At 33.3% G+C, this 16,751-nt stretch overlaps 1 long non-coding RNA gene across 5 annotated transcripts; it reads right to left on the reverse strand.

Moving 5' to 3' along the window:
- Positions 1–2,056: 2,056 nt before the first annotated feature.
- Positions 2,057–5,943, reverse strand: LOC121230454 (uncharacterized). 5 transcript variants are annotated; one of them, XR_005928487.1, is made up of 3 exons: positions 5,658–5,943; positions 4,378–5,074; positions 2,057–2,663 (listed from the first exon to the last, which is right to left on the reverse strand). It is a non-coding gene; the product is annotated as an uncharacterized lncRNA (long non-coding RNA). The 5 variants fall into 5 exon arrangements; XR_005928484.1 differs by having other exon boundaries at positions 4,378–5,525; positions 5,658–5,804; XR_005928485.1 differs by lacking the exon at positions 5,658–5,943 and adding an exon at positions 5,380–5,519.
- Between the last annotated feature and the right edge of the window lie 10,808 nt (positions 5,944–16,751).

Genomic DNA, 16,751 nt, shown 5'->3' on the forward strand with positions numbered 1-16,751 from the left:
TAGCACTAGTTGAACGAATCGACAATGTTTTGCGCCCAGCGCTAGTTGGATAATCGACAATATCAATTTCACTTTTCCAAGTCCATAATATCACATTTTTTAAATTCAATATCGCATTTCATTATTCAATATCACCTTCACTTCAATTATCTACGAAATTATTCATTGATTCATTCCATAATGACGCATTTCATATATATATAATTTTATCAATATCCATTCAATAGAAATTTTCCAATACACAATTAAGAACATAGTTAAATAATAATTAACAATTAACTAATTAAATTAAATAATTAACATTCGAGTTTTAAGACCTCGAACTTACCGAAATTACGATCGTAGATGATTACTCGGCAACATTCTCTTTTCCACGAATATCTATTGATCCTCTTATTTCTCAATCTAAAAATTTATAAATCAATTTAATTCACTCATCCACCAAGAATATATATAACACAAGAATTTGACCCCTTTTTAATCAAATTTTACACATTTGTATTCAACACTTCTATTGTACAATTCAATCCTACCTCAAACCGTAATTGTTTAATTTCCTTAAATTAATTATCAGCTAACCAAATTTATATTGTACCCAAGAAGTCCATTAATCATCTAAATTTTAATTTTATCCTTATTATTTTAATTTTGTAACATTTAACTCCTTAAAGATAAGTTCTAGCAAAAACCATTACACAAAAATTAGTTTCAATCACACCACAAAACTCATTAATACATTCAATACTTCAAAGCATCAACAGTCTAAAAAATCAATCCTTAAACATGTCACTATTTTTCAATTTGACCCCTAATTTAGCTTGGTCTAGCTTCAAAGGTCCTAAAACTATAGAAAATAACAAAGATGAGAGCTAAAACACTTGCATGCAAGGAGCTCACTGTATCAAACCTTGCTATTCTCTTTAGTGGGGTTATTTTTTCTTTACCTTGCTCTTCTCTCTAGTGGTGTTATTTTTTCTTCTTTCTTTCGGTAAAACCAAAACACTTGAAGAAGATGACTAAATTTTCTATATTTTAGTCAAATTTTACTTAAACTTTTAAATACCAAATTATCCTTGTTATAACATAAAATTCTCTTAACAACTACACCCACTCAGAGGCGGATATAAGGGGGGCTGGCAGTGGCCCTGACCCCCCTTAAGATGGAAAATTTATATTTAGGCCCTTGAAATTTTTTTAAAATTTTAAATTAGTAAAGGTAAAATTGTACTTTGGCCCCCTAAAATTATAAAAATTCGATTTAATCTTTTAAAAATTATAAAGATATAGACTGTAAAAAGTTAAATTTTCATTCGACCCTCCCTAAAAATTTGTTCTGGCTTCGCCCCTGCACCCACTACTGTCCATTCCCATTTAAAATGATTTAATTATCACTTAAATCCTTCAACTTATAATTTACTAACCATTTAATGCTTTTAATTATTACAACTAACTTTTCAACCTTTTACAATTTAATCTTTTCTAATTAAATTGACTAATCAACATCTATATTTCTTAACAAATTTTAATACAACCTTTAACAATCCTATAAGCATTAATTAATAAATAAAACACTGCTTCGTTTATCGAAATTGAGATCCCGAAACCATCGTTTTTGACGCTACAGAAAACAGGTCGTTACAAATGGCATCTTCACGTGCCAGATATTGAGATTGACTAAGATTTACGAGATGCATTCTCAAATTCTCGGATCGACGTATGGTGTCCTTTGAAACAATAGTACGAAATAATAAAATTTATTATCTACTTAATATTAATTTTGAAATCCTTACATGAATATTACATAATAATTTTTTTTTAAAAATTATCATCGGCTTTCGATCGTTGATCTAATAGTAGCCAGATATCTTCGAGCTCTTTCGGTTATGGTTCCACCTATTCAAATAATTTTTTTTTCAAAATCAGCCTAATGAAATAATATTATGATAACTATATTATAGAATTAATTTTATTTTGTTACGAGTAGGAAAGTATGAAGGTAGTTGGCTCGATGACGTAAAAATGGTAGTCGGAATCATGCTCATGACTGCAGAAGAAGTACGTAACCACCAATTTTAATTACTTATGGTTGCATCGTCTGACTCATCTCTCGATACAATGTTGTCAAAACGGCTGACCCCCAATTGAGTCCGCTCGCTTTTTTCAAGTTGATGAGGAATGTACAAGAGTTTGAGATTCATCAGACATTAGAACACCTCTGATTAACCTCATGATATATACTCAAGCGTATTGTTCTCTTAAAGGGGACTCGAACTCCTATCGAGATCTTTGAAATTGTCTTCCAATAATTTCAACTCTATCCGCCCACCAAAAAACTTTGGCGGCACCTTGCCTAACAGTTCCTTTCAAATGCCACTCCAATTGCCATCTACCATTGATTCGATAACGATTGGCTCATCCACCTATAAATCGAGCTGTAAGTGAATGTCCTCGAGTGTGATTATACACTCACCACATGAAAAATGAAATGTGTGTGTCTCTGGTTTCCATCTTTCCACCAATGCACTAATAAGTGTGGGTCCAATTTACACCCCCAGTATACTAGACACGTGCAAGAATCCCACAACTTCCAAATATGATTTAGTAGTACACAATGGCCTCTTAGATAGATTGTGTATGCATGTCTCCAAAATCCAATCTTCAGCCTAATTATAAAAAAATAAATAAATAAATAAACTCCAACCTTGTTAAAACTTACATAAAATTATCAAAATTAGAAATATTTTCTTACCATTTGAATCGGGAAAATCTGGTTGTCATTGAAATTGAATTAACATGAATAAAAATTTAAAAATCGAATTAAATGAAGATGAACTTGAGATAATTTTAATTAATTCTTGGGAGAATTGACAGAATTAATAGAATTGAAAGAATTGATCTAAATGAAATTGATCTAAATGAATTTGAATGATAAAATGAGAAAACTATTTGGGCTTATATACGAAAAAAAAACTAGCCGTTTATAAATGGTGGTTGGAATTTGACCATTGGGTAGAGGATCGTTGGGGGAGATGACCGTTAGAGAGAAGGGAAAATACGTCCAACTAGTTACTTTTTCTGTTGACACAATAGAAATGCGCTTGCAACTGGACGTGTTTTCTTAAAAATTCAATAGAAAACACATCCAATGCGTTTTCCTCTCCCTCTCTCTCTTCAAAAATCAGCCTGTTTTGGTAAATATGGTCAAAACTAGCCTAATCCCCAAATTTGGTTTAAAAATGACATATAATGTTAATTTAGCCTCGTGAGCATGCAAGAAAAATTGCAAGAAAGAAAAGAAATGCAAAACTGTGTCAGTATGAATGCATTAAGAAATGCAAGAACGAATAGAAACGTAGTAAAATGCAATGTTTTGTTTGCATATTGTAGAGGAAAGAAATAATGAACGTGCGAACAAGCATGTATGAAGTAGAAAAAGTATACTAGCATTCTAAAGTAAAGTATTGAAGCATGCAACACGTAAATAATTGAGGTAGATAAATATGAGTTAATTGTTAGTTTTGAATAATAGTTTTGAATATTACACAATTTAGTCCTTTTAATTTTGTGTATATAAATGGACAATCACTCTTATTTTCTATCAAAAAGGAAATTTTCTTCTCTCAATTTCTCCTAGCATCCTTTTTCTTCTCCCATTTTCTCCCAACATATTTTTCTTCTCTCATTTTCTTTCCAACACTAGATATTTGTATCAAATTCTCTACAAATCCATCATAAGTTTTTTTTTAATTGATAAATGTGAAATTTAGAGATCAGTTTAATGTTTATTGTTACATTTGATATTTTTGTTATTTTAGGTGTTAGCATCTTAATAGGTTGTTATATTTTAGTATATTATTTGCTTAAAATTTGATATATTAATAATTATCATTCAACAGACTTTGAGGACTATCTAAGCCTTCCTAATATGGTGGGTAGGAGGAAAAAAAGCGCTTTTCAGAACTTGAAGAACAGGTTGACAAACAGAATCCGGAGTTGGTGTATTAGACCCCTCTCACAAGGAGGAAATCAAGTATTTCATTAAAAGAATTTTACAAGCAATTCCTATTTACATGATGTCATGTTTTCTTTTTCCAAATTCATTATGTAGTGAAATGGAACAAATTATTGCCAAATTTTGGTGGTAGAAATGCCATGGTAAAAGAGGCATTCATTGGTGTGATTGGAAATCATTGTGTTTTTTAATGAAAGGGGACTAGGTTTTCAGAGCCTATCCAAGTTTAATATAGCCTTATTAGCTAAGCAAGGGTGACATTTATCTTGTTATCCAAATTCATTATTGGCACGCACTCTAAAAGCAAAATATTACCCGAATGCAAATTTTATGGAGTCAAGGTTAAGATCAAAGCTTTCATATACCTGGAAGAGCGTTTCGGCAGTCAATGGATTACTCAAGTTGGGAATGTGCTGGAGGGTGGGTTCTGGTTCCAGAATTTCAATCTGAAATGATGCTTGGGTGCCAAGATTGGAAGATTATAGGCTGCAAGGAAATGTTATAGGACAACATTGCAATTTGGTTTCTGAATTGCTAGACCAACAGTCGAGGCAATGGAAGGAAGAGATAATTACCCACATTATGTCTGCAAATGAGGCGAGAAAAGTCTTGAGTATTCCTCTTTCTCGTCACTGGCAAGAGGACAAACAAGCCTGGAGAGCTCAGGTGTTTGGTGAGTATTCGGTGCGTAGCGGATACAAGCTCTTGTTGAAAGAGTCTGCTGAAGTGGAGCCTAACTTACAACGATCTACATCTAGGCAGGTTAGAAGAAATTATGGCTTATAAAGCTTTCAGAAAAAAATTAAAATTACATTTTGGAGAGCCTACAAAAAATTTATCCCTATTTACAAAAATCTATAGAAAAGAAGGCTGCGAAATACAATTGCTTGTCCTAGATGTACACGTGATGAAGAGTCTCTCGAATATGCCTTTCGCGACTGTCAAGGAGATTTTGAGGATGTTAAATATCTCTTGGCCTACGTCAATATCGTGCGCAAGTTCCAAACAATGGATAGACTGGTTATTTATGAATTCCTCATCAGATTTATGCAGAACAATTACCTGTGCCATTTGGGTTTTTGGGGTGACAGGAACAAACAAGTGCATGAAAGGAAAATCAGTCATAATATAGAGACGGTTCGATTCATAACAACGTATTTAAAAGGACTAGAGGAGATCAAGAGTCATTTATTTGCCAGATGCGTCCAAAAGGCGAGATGGCGGCCTCCTGAAGGGTCGTTTGTGAAGATAACTTTTGATGCTTCTTTTTAACGACAATTGTTAAAATCATGCTTGAGGTTAGTGGGTAGGGATTCAACAGGTTAAATTGTGGGGATGAGAATGATATTGAACGATTATGTACCTACCCCTTTTGCAGGAGAAGCGATTGCATGCCTCGAAGGAGTTCAGATGGGCTTGGATCTTGGGTTCCAGAGGGTGATTTTGGAAGGGGATAGTCTCACAGTGGTGAAGAAATTGTAAAATAAAAATAAAGATATCTCAGAGATCAACCCTATTATGGAAGATGTGAAAAGAGCCAGTCAGGGGCTTCGTAGAGTGTAGATTTAATTTTGTGGGGAGAAATACAAACGAGACATCACATCGGTTGGCAAAAGAAGGATTAGTCAATGGTAAAACTTTTTACCTGATGGAGAGCAAGGCCAAAGCAGCGGAAGAAGATAGTCGTTGGGCTGAGTTACGGCATCTGCATCGTTTTGGTTTCCTTGGGAGGAAATTAAAGGTTTCTGCGTGTGAAGTCTCTATCTACTTTTCCAGAATTGTCATAAATGAGTTGTTTCTTCATATTAATTATGCCTTTAGTGGAGCAGCTCTTTTAAGTTTGGGTTTTGAGCTTGTCAAATTTGACTGTTGATGTTTGTTTGTTTTATTTCTTTTCCTAATGAATAAACGTGTGGCCCGGCCTATTTATCAAAAAAAAAATTTGTTTAAAATTTGAGTTTATTTTTTTATATAAAAGGAAAAGTATTGGTATATTGATATATCATAGTTTTTATTTGATTGAAAGTTAATATTTTATATATTTAACTAATTGTTTGTAGAATAGTTGGTTTATTTTTTGTTTAAATGTTAAGATATTTTAAAGTTTTGTATATTTTGTAATTTTTTTATTGTTTTATGTTTATTAATGGTTTTTATTAGAAAATATAAAGAAAATTTTAAAGTAAGAATATTTTATTTTTAAATTTAGTTATTAGTATTATTTTGAGATTATTGTTAGGTTCAATATTAGTATATTGGTATATTGATATTTATATATATTATTTTTAATTGTTTGAAAATATATAGTTTTTTACTAGTTTAAATATTATTTTATGCATTTTTTCCTTTTGTTTTAAGTTTATAGTAAGATTTTGTTATTAAGTATTTGAAAAAAAATATTTATATTTTAATTATAAATTTCGTTATAGATCTATGTTTATGGAATTGTAGATTAATATATATTTAAGTGTTTGTAAAAATATATAATTTATTGTCACTTTGTCAGTTAAATGTTAATATATTAAGATATTATTTAAATGTTATTACATTTTTATATTTTAGTGAAGGAAGTTTGTTGAGATCCAAATATAGACATATTTCGTCATGCATTGATCAATTGTTAAAATCTTGTAATTAAAAATCTTTTTGCATGCAAAAAATTTGGTTTTTTAAAAAATTTATATTAAAAAGTTTTTATTTATTTTATTTAAAAATTGTAAATAACTAATATATCTATTTTATTACTGGCACTGTTAAAGGCAGGTGGAAGGAGGCGCATTATCTGGTATCGAAATTTGGGTATCAAGGACCCGTATCCAGTCATTGCGTCATATCTTATTAATGTTGGGTTTTTCAATGTGTCTCTCTCGCGACATTGGAAAATGATTTCTACATTGGTTATAATGTTAATTGAACATTGGAGGCCTCAAACGTATAAATTCCACTTTCTTTGCTAAGAATAAACGATAACATTAAAGGACATGGCACTAGAGATGAGTAAAACTCGATTCGACTCGAAAAAATAAAATAAAAAATTTAAATTTCAAGTTAAACGAATTGAGTTATTCAAGTTAATCGAGTTATTCGAGTCAACTCGAACTTTTTTCGAATTACAAGTTCAAATCAATTTTGATTTTCGAATTCGAATAACTTGAATAAATTGAATATCAAACTATAATAATTTATATTATTACCCCAAATTCCTAAACCTCTTCACTTTCCTCTCAAAACTTTTACTTCCTCCCACTTTCCCCTCCATAACTGTTGCTCTCCTCCCATCACACCCCCTTCTACCCCGAACCAATACCCCTCCCCCCCCCCTTTTTTTGAATATTTCCCTCCCAAAATTTTACTCTTCTCATTTATTCCCCCCCTAAATTTTACTCCCTCAACCTTCAAAACTTTTTATTTCTTCATAAACTTTTTTTCTCACCCTCTACCTTTAAATAAAAAAATTAAAATTAAACTTCACATTTTGTACTATTTATATTATTGAATTGTTTTATTTTATTGAATCTTTATAAATTTTTGCTAAATTTGAATTATTAATGATGTCATAAAATATTTGTGTTAAATTTTTATGCTTGTATCAATTTCATATTTTATCTTTAAGATATTTTTTATTAAAAAATTCACATTTTTTATATTAAATATATTTTTTAATTTCAAAATATATAGTGACAAAAATCAGAAAATAATTAAAGCAACTAAGCAAGCTAAAAAGTTAACCCGTATATAAAAGATTAATAAATAAATTATAAGGGGATGGAAGTTAATAACAAATTTGATTATGGTGGACAAATTTGATTGTGGTGGGTGATAGTGATTACAAAAACCTAAAATATATATTTTTTAAATTTAACTCGAACAAATATATCCGATTCGATTCGAATTCCATCTCACTTGACTCGATTCGAGAAAATTTTAAATCGATTTAGGATGATAAAATATGATTCGTCAACTCAATTAACTCGAAATTTTTCATTCAATTCGATTCGATCGACCGCTCACCCCTACATGGCGCTATAACTTGGCCTCTCGACCAACAATTGGCTTGTGATTGGAAATGATATTGTCAGGCACGACATTTATGAGATTTGTAAGGAGTACTTGGCCATGGCTCCGGAGGGTGAATACGTAAAAAGTCTTCATGTGAAATTAACATGGTTGAAACATAATTTTACAATAAACGTGATACGTGATATTCGTGACAGGTTTTAAATATTTATAATGAATAGTTCTTGAAACTAACTATTATCATGATGAAGGCAAGTGTACCTATCGAACAGTAGTATAGCTTTAGCAAGACCGGATTATCAAACCCAAAGGAACTAAAAGTACTAGTATCAACTTTCTTTTTATTATCTAGCCTAAAAAATAAAAGGGTTTTGTTTATCTAACTAATTAATTAAACTAAGAAATCACAGAAAAGAAATTTGGGGAAAATACTTTTTGGAAAATTTGATTGATTAAGACAATACCTAAGGAAAAATCCACCTAGACTTTACTTGTTATTTGACTTTGAACCGGACGATTTATTCATTCAACTTGTTCCGTAGAGATCCCTAAGTTATATTATTATCTCTATCAAGACTAACAACGTCTAACCCTATATTGAATAATTGAAATCTTTTTCTAATTAACGCCCTAGGGTTGCATTAACTCGATCTATGGATCCCCTTATTAGGTTTTACCCTAATCCAGTAAAATCTTGTCACCCTATCTTTAGGCGTGCAACTAACTCCGCTTAATTATGAAAAATGTACTCTTAGACAGGGTTTATTCCTCCTCTGAATAAGAGCTTAACTTGAATCAATATCCTGGAATATCAAAACAAGAATTAAGAACATATAATTAAAAACAAGTCAAATATTTATCATACAATTCAGATAATAATAACAAGATTTGTCTTAGGTTTCATTCCCCTTAGGTATTTACGGGTTTTAATTCATAACTAAAAAGGCAAACATCTCAGAAAAATAATGAATACAAAACATAAAGAAAAATCCAAAACTCCTGAAGGGAAATTGAGGGGAGATATTCAGTCTTGATGATGAATCCGGCTTCTAAGATGGATAATCGGCTTCCCTTGAGTAGTTTCCTGCTTCCTTCCCTGTGTGTGTCCTCTCTAAGTGCCTCCTCAGGTGTTTAAATAGGCTTTGGAATGCCTAAGAGCCCTCAAAATTGGCCTTTCCGAATTAGAATAAACTTGGGCTCGGCAGGGACACGCCCGTGTGACATGCCTGTGTGCGATTGTTTAAGGTCGTGGTCAAGGCTGTTAAATGGGCACGAGCGTGCGATCTACCCGTGTAAATCGTGCTTCAACCTTGCCAAAGGGACACGGCCGTATGGTCTGCTCGTGTGAGGAAGTCTAGGCAGTGTTGATTTCGTACGTTGGCCCAATTTCTCCGTCTTTGGCCCGTTTCTCGTTCCTTTCACTCTCCTATGCTCATCTAAGTATAAAACATGAAATTAAGGCATTAAAAGCATCCAATTCACCAAATCTAAAGAAAAATCATCCATAAAATGTGCTAAGCATGAGATAGAAATATGTATAAATTATGGTTTATTAAATACCCCCACACTTAAGCATTTGATTGTCCTCAAGCAAAATCCTCAACTCATAATCAAAATAAATTCTTCTCAACTAATAATTTCTATTGATAATATCTCAAAATAATCCATAGGTAATAATACATTGAAAATTCAACTGAAAGAACATCAAAGTTTCAAACATTCCAAGTTGAGCATTTTATTATGAAAACATAGGTGTCTCCCCTCATCTAAGTAATTACCTTTGATTCAAAATATCACAGAGTTTCACATCCTCACTAAAGATTCACTCAAATCACTCGAGGTGTTTAAGGACAATAAATGAAGCACTCAATAGTCAATAATGAAAAGTCATTACCATAGGCTTGCATGAAAATCAAATCTCCACCACTATAAATTAAAATAAAACATCAATCAAAATGTCTTTAGAAGGTTGTAACGTGGCTTTGGTTAGAGGGTGTGGTCACAAACTGAAAGAAAGAGTTAGAATCGATATTGAATTGAAAAATTGCCTAACTAGAAAAATGACTAGTCATCAATTGCGTACAACAGAGCTTTTTCTCAGAATATGGAATTTAACTTCTTTAGCTTAGAAGATCACTACTACTAATATGTATACATGTATTTTTTTTAAGAACAAGTCAAATTACAAAATAGAATAAAACATAGCTAAGCAACTATTCCAACTCAAATCTCGACAAAAATAGGGATGAAATTAATTTAAGGGATTTCACAAATAATGAGTTATGGGTTAATATTGATGGTAAATTAATGAATGGGTTGTTAAGCTCAAGGGGGTTCACTAAAGGTTAATTGTGAAGGTAGGCTTTTATGGAGTGAGTGGGTTAAACCTAAGTGCCTTTATCATTTTGACATTTCAAATCAAATGGTATATTCTTGACATACATAATCAAGCAAGTTCTATAATAACAATTCAATACTGACGCACTCATAATAAAAGTGAGCATGAAAGAAATAATAGATGCTCTAAAGGCTCAAGATCTCATAAAAATTATGGCCTTTTGATGTTTAAACTTGTGAATTCCAACTCAAAATAATACTTAAACTTGGGGAAACAACCTAAAAGTTTTAAATTCTTCAAAAATTAACATATCATACTTGATTCCTTAATGTCTTAAAGTTTAAACAATCAATGCATAAATGCCTATGTTTTAATTCAAGATATATCAATAAACATTATAGACTAATTGGAATTCATTCTAATAATGATATGAGAAGATCGCATGAGAATAAAACAAAATTCAGGGATTTTTCTGATATAAAAGACCCCTTACACTTAAGATGTACATTGCCCTCAATGTACAAAGATAGATATATTGACAAATATAAGTTCATAAGATAGGGAGAGAAGTGAAACTTCTTAGGTTAAAAATAGATGAAATTCTTGGATTAGCGAGAGCGAGTATTGGAAATAAAGTTGGAGGGCAAGCATGATTCTGAAGGATAAAAGGAGAATTGAGGGAATAATCTGATAGTAATCATAAAGATAAGCGGTGTTTAAAAACAAATGAGACTTCAAATAAATTAGAGTAAAAACAAAGGTAAAATAAAATAAAATAAAAGAGATAATCTAATTTTAAAAGTGGCACGACCGTGTCCCACTCCGGTGTGGTATGTGTCTAGCCCGTGTTTGTCGAGAATTGAGAGATCGTCACACGGCCTGAGGACACGCCCGTGTGTCTAAGCCGTGTGGCTATATGATTGTGTTGCATGACTGTGTGCGATGTGGTTCGCTTCTTCCACGCTTGTGTACCTATGCGTACGCCCGTGTTATTTTGACAGTGTCGACCACGGGTGTGGGGCACGGGCGTGTCGCACACCCATGTTGTTTTGACAGTTTCACCCACGGTCATATCACACGATCGTGGTAACTTATCGCAGCCCTGTGTTGGGAAAAAGCTTTTTGCCCTGTTTGCACACGGTCGTATCGCACGACCGTGTCATTACTTGTGGTGTAGGCACGGCCGTGTGGTTTTGGAAAACCTGTTTTTAATGATTTGGTTAGTATGTTAGATTTTAAAAACTAAAATTGAAAGAAATTAATATTGTTAGTGCTCGGGTTGCCTCTCGAGAAGCGTTTATTTATAGTCTAAGCTCGACTTACCTCTCTGGTGAATGGTCATAGTGGTTCGAGGAGTTTATACTCCTCATTCTTGCTATGAATCCCATCAAAATAAGGTTTTAGGCGGGTATTGTTTACCTTAAAGGTGCCAAATTTGGGATGACTTACCTCGACTATACCAAATGGGAAAATGCTAAGTACCGTAAGAGGAATTTCTTCATTCGGTTTGGCAGTGTCAATGTGAAGATTTGCGGCATCTAATTAAACTTTATCTCCAACCTTAAGTTGATTTGGTGAGGTATTGAGCTCGTTCTGGCGTATTTTTGGTTCATCGTGTTTTCTCGGTTCAAATGTCAGCCATTCATCTAACTCCTCGATTTGTAACATTCTTTCTTTATGTGTAGATCCTTTATTGTGGATTGAACATGGCTCATGTGTGTCCTTCGAACTTATTTCTTGTAAAATAGATTGCACCGTATGATCAGTCTTAGTAGAACAATTTGTACAATCACCTTCAATTTTTGATGTGTTGTTCGGGTTGCGAGCTTGAAGGGTGATTTTTCGTCTCTTACACGAAGTGTGAGTTCACCTGTGCCAACGTCAATAATTGTTCTAGCAGTTGCTCAAAAGGGCTTTCCCAAAATTAAAGGAACGTTACTATCCTCTTTTATGTCTAAAACAACAAAATCAACTGGGAATATAAATTTGTTAATTTCAACGAGTACTCTTCAATGATACCGCTAGGAAATCTGACAGTTTTGTTTGCTAATTGAATGCTCATCCTAGTTTGTTTAGGTTTCCCTAGACCTAGTTGCTTAAACAATTTGTAAGGCATAACATTGATACTAGCCCCTAGATCAGCCAACGCATTATTAACATCTAAACTACCAATTAAATAAGGAATCGTAAAACTCCCTAGATCTTTTAGTTTGTTGGGTAGCTTATTCTGAAGATTGGCTAAGCAAACCGCGTTCAACTCCACATGCGACCTTCCATCTAACTTTCTTTTATTTGCTAGAAGCTCCTTTAAAAATTTGACCGTGTTTGGCATCTGCGAAAGTGCTTCAATAAACGGTAAGTTAATATGTAGTTTCTTTAAAAGTTTAAGGAATTTACCAAATTGTTCATCTGAGGGTCTTTCCTTGTCGCATTGGGGTATGGCACACGAGGTTTATATTCTGAACTTACTGATTTTTGTTTGTTTTGGCCTACCTCATTCTTACCTTCGCTTACCACCGGTTCTGGCCTTGGTTTTGCCACTAACCCTTCCTCATCTTTAATGACAATTGCGTTGAGTTGCTCACTTGGGTTAGATTCAGTGTTGCTTGGCAAGTTACCTTGTGGTTGTTCGAAAATCAACTTGGCAAGCTGTCCAATCTGAGTTTCGAGCCACTGGATTGATGCTTGTTGATTTTTTAGTGTAGTCTCGGTATTCTGAAATCGAGTCTTTGACACTGAGATGAATTAGTTAGCATCTCCTCAAGGTTCAGCTTTTTCTCCTGCTGGTATGGTGGTTGCTGAAAGCCTAGAGGGGGTGGTGGTTTCTGATTTCCTTGGCCTCTTCATGAAAAATTTGGGTGATTCCTCCAACCTGCATTGTAAGTATTGCTATAAGGATTGTTTTAAGATCGAGGATTATTACCGATATAATTTAACTGCTCGTTCTCCATGTTGTGGCAATAAGGTGGGTATTCTGAACTGCTCGATCCACCTCCATTTGCTTCGCACTGCATTACTGGGTGAACCTGTAAATAACTAAGAAAACCATCAATTTTCTTATTCAAGAGTTCTACCTGATTAGAGAGCATGGTGACCGAATCGACGTTATAAACACTGGCTGTTTTCATTGGCTTTGTCCTCATGACTTGCCACTGATATTTATTCAGTGACATCTCCTCTATAAATTCATAGGCATCTTCAGGTGTTTTATTATTGATGGTTCCGCCAGCAGCTGTGCCAACCATTTGTCGAGTCGAATGATTCAGGCCATTATGAAAAGTTTGAACCTGTAGCCAAAGTGGTACCTATAGTGAGGGCATCTTCGCAAAAGGTCCTTATATCTCTCCCATGTATCGTAGAGTGTTTCTAAATCTATCTGCACAAAAGAATAGATATCATTACGTAATTTAGCCGCTTTAGTCGGCGAAAAATATTTTAGTAAAAAATTTTCGGTCATTTGTTCCCAAGTAGTGATTGACCCCCGTGGTAATGAATTTAACCACTGTTTAGTTTTGTTTCTCAAAGAAAAAGAGAATAACCGAAGGCAAATGACGTCATCAGAAACACCATTATTTTTAAATATATCGTATAGTTCCAAAAATTTTTCCAAGTGAGCGTTGGGATCTTTGTCCTACAAACCATCAAACTGAACAAATTGCTGTATCATTTGAATTGTGTTAGGTTTCAGTTCAAAAGTATTTGCAGCTACAGCAGGTCTAACTATGCTCGATTCAGCTCCTGTTAAAGAAGGTTTAGCATAATCATACATAGTGCGCGAAGTAGGATTTTGATTAACAACAATTGCAGGAGGTAGCGGATTTTCTTGGTTTTCAGCCATCTCCTCGGTGGTGGTTGAAGTATCTTCCTCTTGCTCTTCTGTGTAACGTAAGCTTCGCCTTATTTCTCTTTAGTTTCTGCGAACTGTGCAATCGATCTCACTATCAAAAAATAATGCTCCTGACGGGTTTCTCCTGGTCATAAACTAGAAAAACCTGTCAGAAGAAAATAAATGAAGAGTTAGAAAATAAAATAAAAATTTAAATTGCAATAAAAGTAAAATGACTAAAGTAATAAAAATCAAGTGTTCCTAATATCTTAGTTCCCCGACAACAACGCCAAAAACTTGATACGTGATATTTGTGACAGGTTTTAAATATTTATAATGAATCGTTCTTGAAACTAACTATTATCACGATGAAGGCAAGTGCACCTATCGAACCATAGTATAGCTTTAGCAGGACCGGATTATCGAACCCAAAGGAACTAAAAGTACTAGTATCAACTTTCTTTTTATTATCTAGCCTAAAAAATAAAAGGGTTTTGTTTATATAACTAATTAATTAAACTAAGAAATCATAGAAAATAAATTTGGGGAAAATACTTTTTGGAAAATTAGATTGATTAAGACAATACCTAAGGAAAAATCCACCTAGACTTCACTTGTTATTTGACTCTGAATCGGACGATTTATTCATTCAACTTGTTCTGTAGAGATCCCTAAGTTATATTATTATCTCTCTCAATACTAACGACGTCTAACCCTAGATTGAATAATTGAAATCTTTTTCTAATTAACGCCCTAGGGTTGCATTAACTCGATCTATGGATCTCCTTATTGGGTTTCTCCCTAATCCGGTAAAATCTTGTCACCCTATCTCTAGGCGCGCAACCAACTCCGCTTAATCATGACAAATGTACTCTTAGACATGGTTTATTCCTCTTCTGAATAAGAGCTTAACTTGAATCAATATCCTGGAAGATCAAAACAAGAATTAAGAACACATAATTAAGAACAAGTCAAATATTTATCATACAATTCAGATAATAATAACAAGATTTGTCTTAGGTTTCATTCCCCTTAGGTATTTAAGGGTTTTAGTTCATAACTAAAAAGGTAAACATCTCAGAAGAATAATGAATACAAAACATAAAGAAAAACCCAAAACTCCTGAAGGGAAATTGAAGGGGATCTTCAGTATTGATAATGAATTCGGCTTCTGAGATGGATCAATTGACTTTCCTTGAGCAGTTTCCTGCTTCCTTCCCTGTGTGTGTCCTCTCTAAGTGACTCCTTAGGTGTTTAAATAGGCTTTGAAATGCCTAAGAGCCCTCAAAATTGGCCTTTTCCGAATTGGACTAAACTTGGGCTCGGTAGGGACACGCCCGTGTGACACGCCCATGTGCGATTGTTTAAGGCCGTGGTCAAGGTGTTAAATGGGCATAAGCGTGTGATCTACCCGTGTAAATCGTGCTTTAACCTTGCAAAAGGGACACAGCCGTGTGGTCTGCCCGTGTGAGGAAGTCCAGGCCGTGTTGATTTCGTACGTTGGCCCATTTTCTCCGTCTTTGGCCCGTTTGTCGTTCCTTTCACTCTTCTATGCTCATCTAAGTATAAAACATGAAATTAAGGCATTAGGAGCATCGAATTCACCAAATCTAAAGAAAAATCATCCATAAAATGTGCTAAGCATGTGATAGAAATATGTATCAATTACGGTTTATCAGAACGAAATTCAAGTGTAGAGGAAATTGAGGGAGCTGAAAAAGCATATGTTCTGCGCTTGATAGGAGGAAGGTTGATGCCGGACAAATCCATTAATTTGGTTCACGTGGCATATCTCCCATTAGTAGCTAATCTAGAATAATGTAGAGGCTACAATTGGGGTTTAGTTGTCCTTGTATTCTCCTACCGGGAGATGTGTTGAGGTGCATTACATAAGGTAGGTCAGATGGAGCGTTGTATAACGTTGTTGCAATCCTAGGCTTGGTATAAACTACCATTTCTTACCCCAAGTACAAGAGCCTCCACCGAATACCCTCTGGCGGCAAAGTAAAAATAATTTTTTTCCTATTTGATTACATTCACATTGTAGTTATTTTTTAAAAAAATTAAATGGTATTTTTATTTTTTTAATAAAAAATTTATAACTTTTTTTTATAAATTTTGTTTATAAATATTTAATAATTTTTAAAATTTAAAAAGGCTTAATTTATTTTTTTTAATTTGTTACAAAGGCCTTTTGATCCTTTAGCCTTACTAGTTTCAAAAATTTTTAATTTACTTCCAATAAAAGAGTATGGGTGTAATTGAATAAATGTGTAAAGGTTAAGAGCTAAATTTGTTATTATAACTTATATATAAACACTAAAACAAAACATTTATCGGTGAAATTTTAATGGATGAGTTTTTTTGCTCACTCGTTTAATGTAAGCGAGTTAATTTACCCGTATTTTAGTAGAGGAGCTAAAATGCAATCGAAAATATAATACAAGAGGCTTTGTGCTATTTTTATCGATAAAAATACCTTCAATTATATTTATTGTTTTATAAAAATATTAAATTTTTAATATTTTTTTAAAAAATTAAATAAAAAGTGTAGGTAT

Source organism: Gossypium hirsutum, chromosome A06, assembly GCF_007990345.1.
Source record: "Gossypium hirsutum isolate 1008001.06 chromosome A06, Gossypium_hirsutum_v2.1, whole genome shotgun sequence".
Taxonomy (NCBI): Eukaryota; Viridiplantae; Streptophyta; class Magnoliopsida; order Malvales; family Malvaceae; genus Gossypium; species Gossypium hirsutum.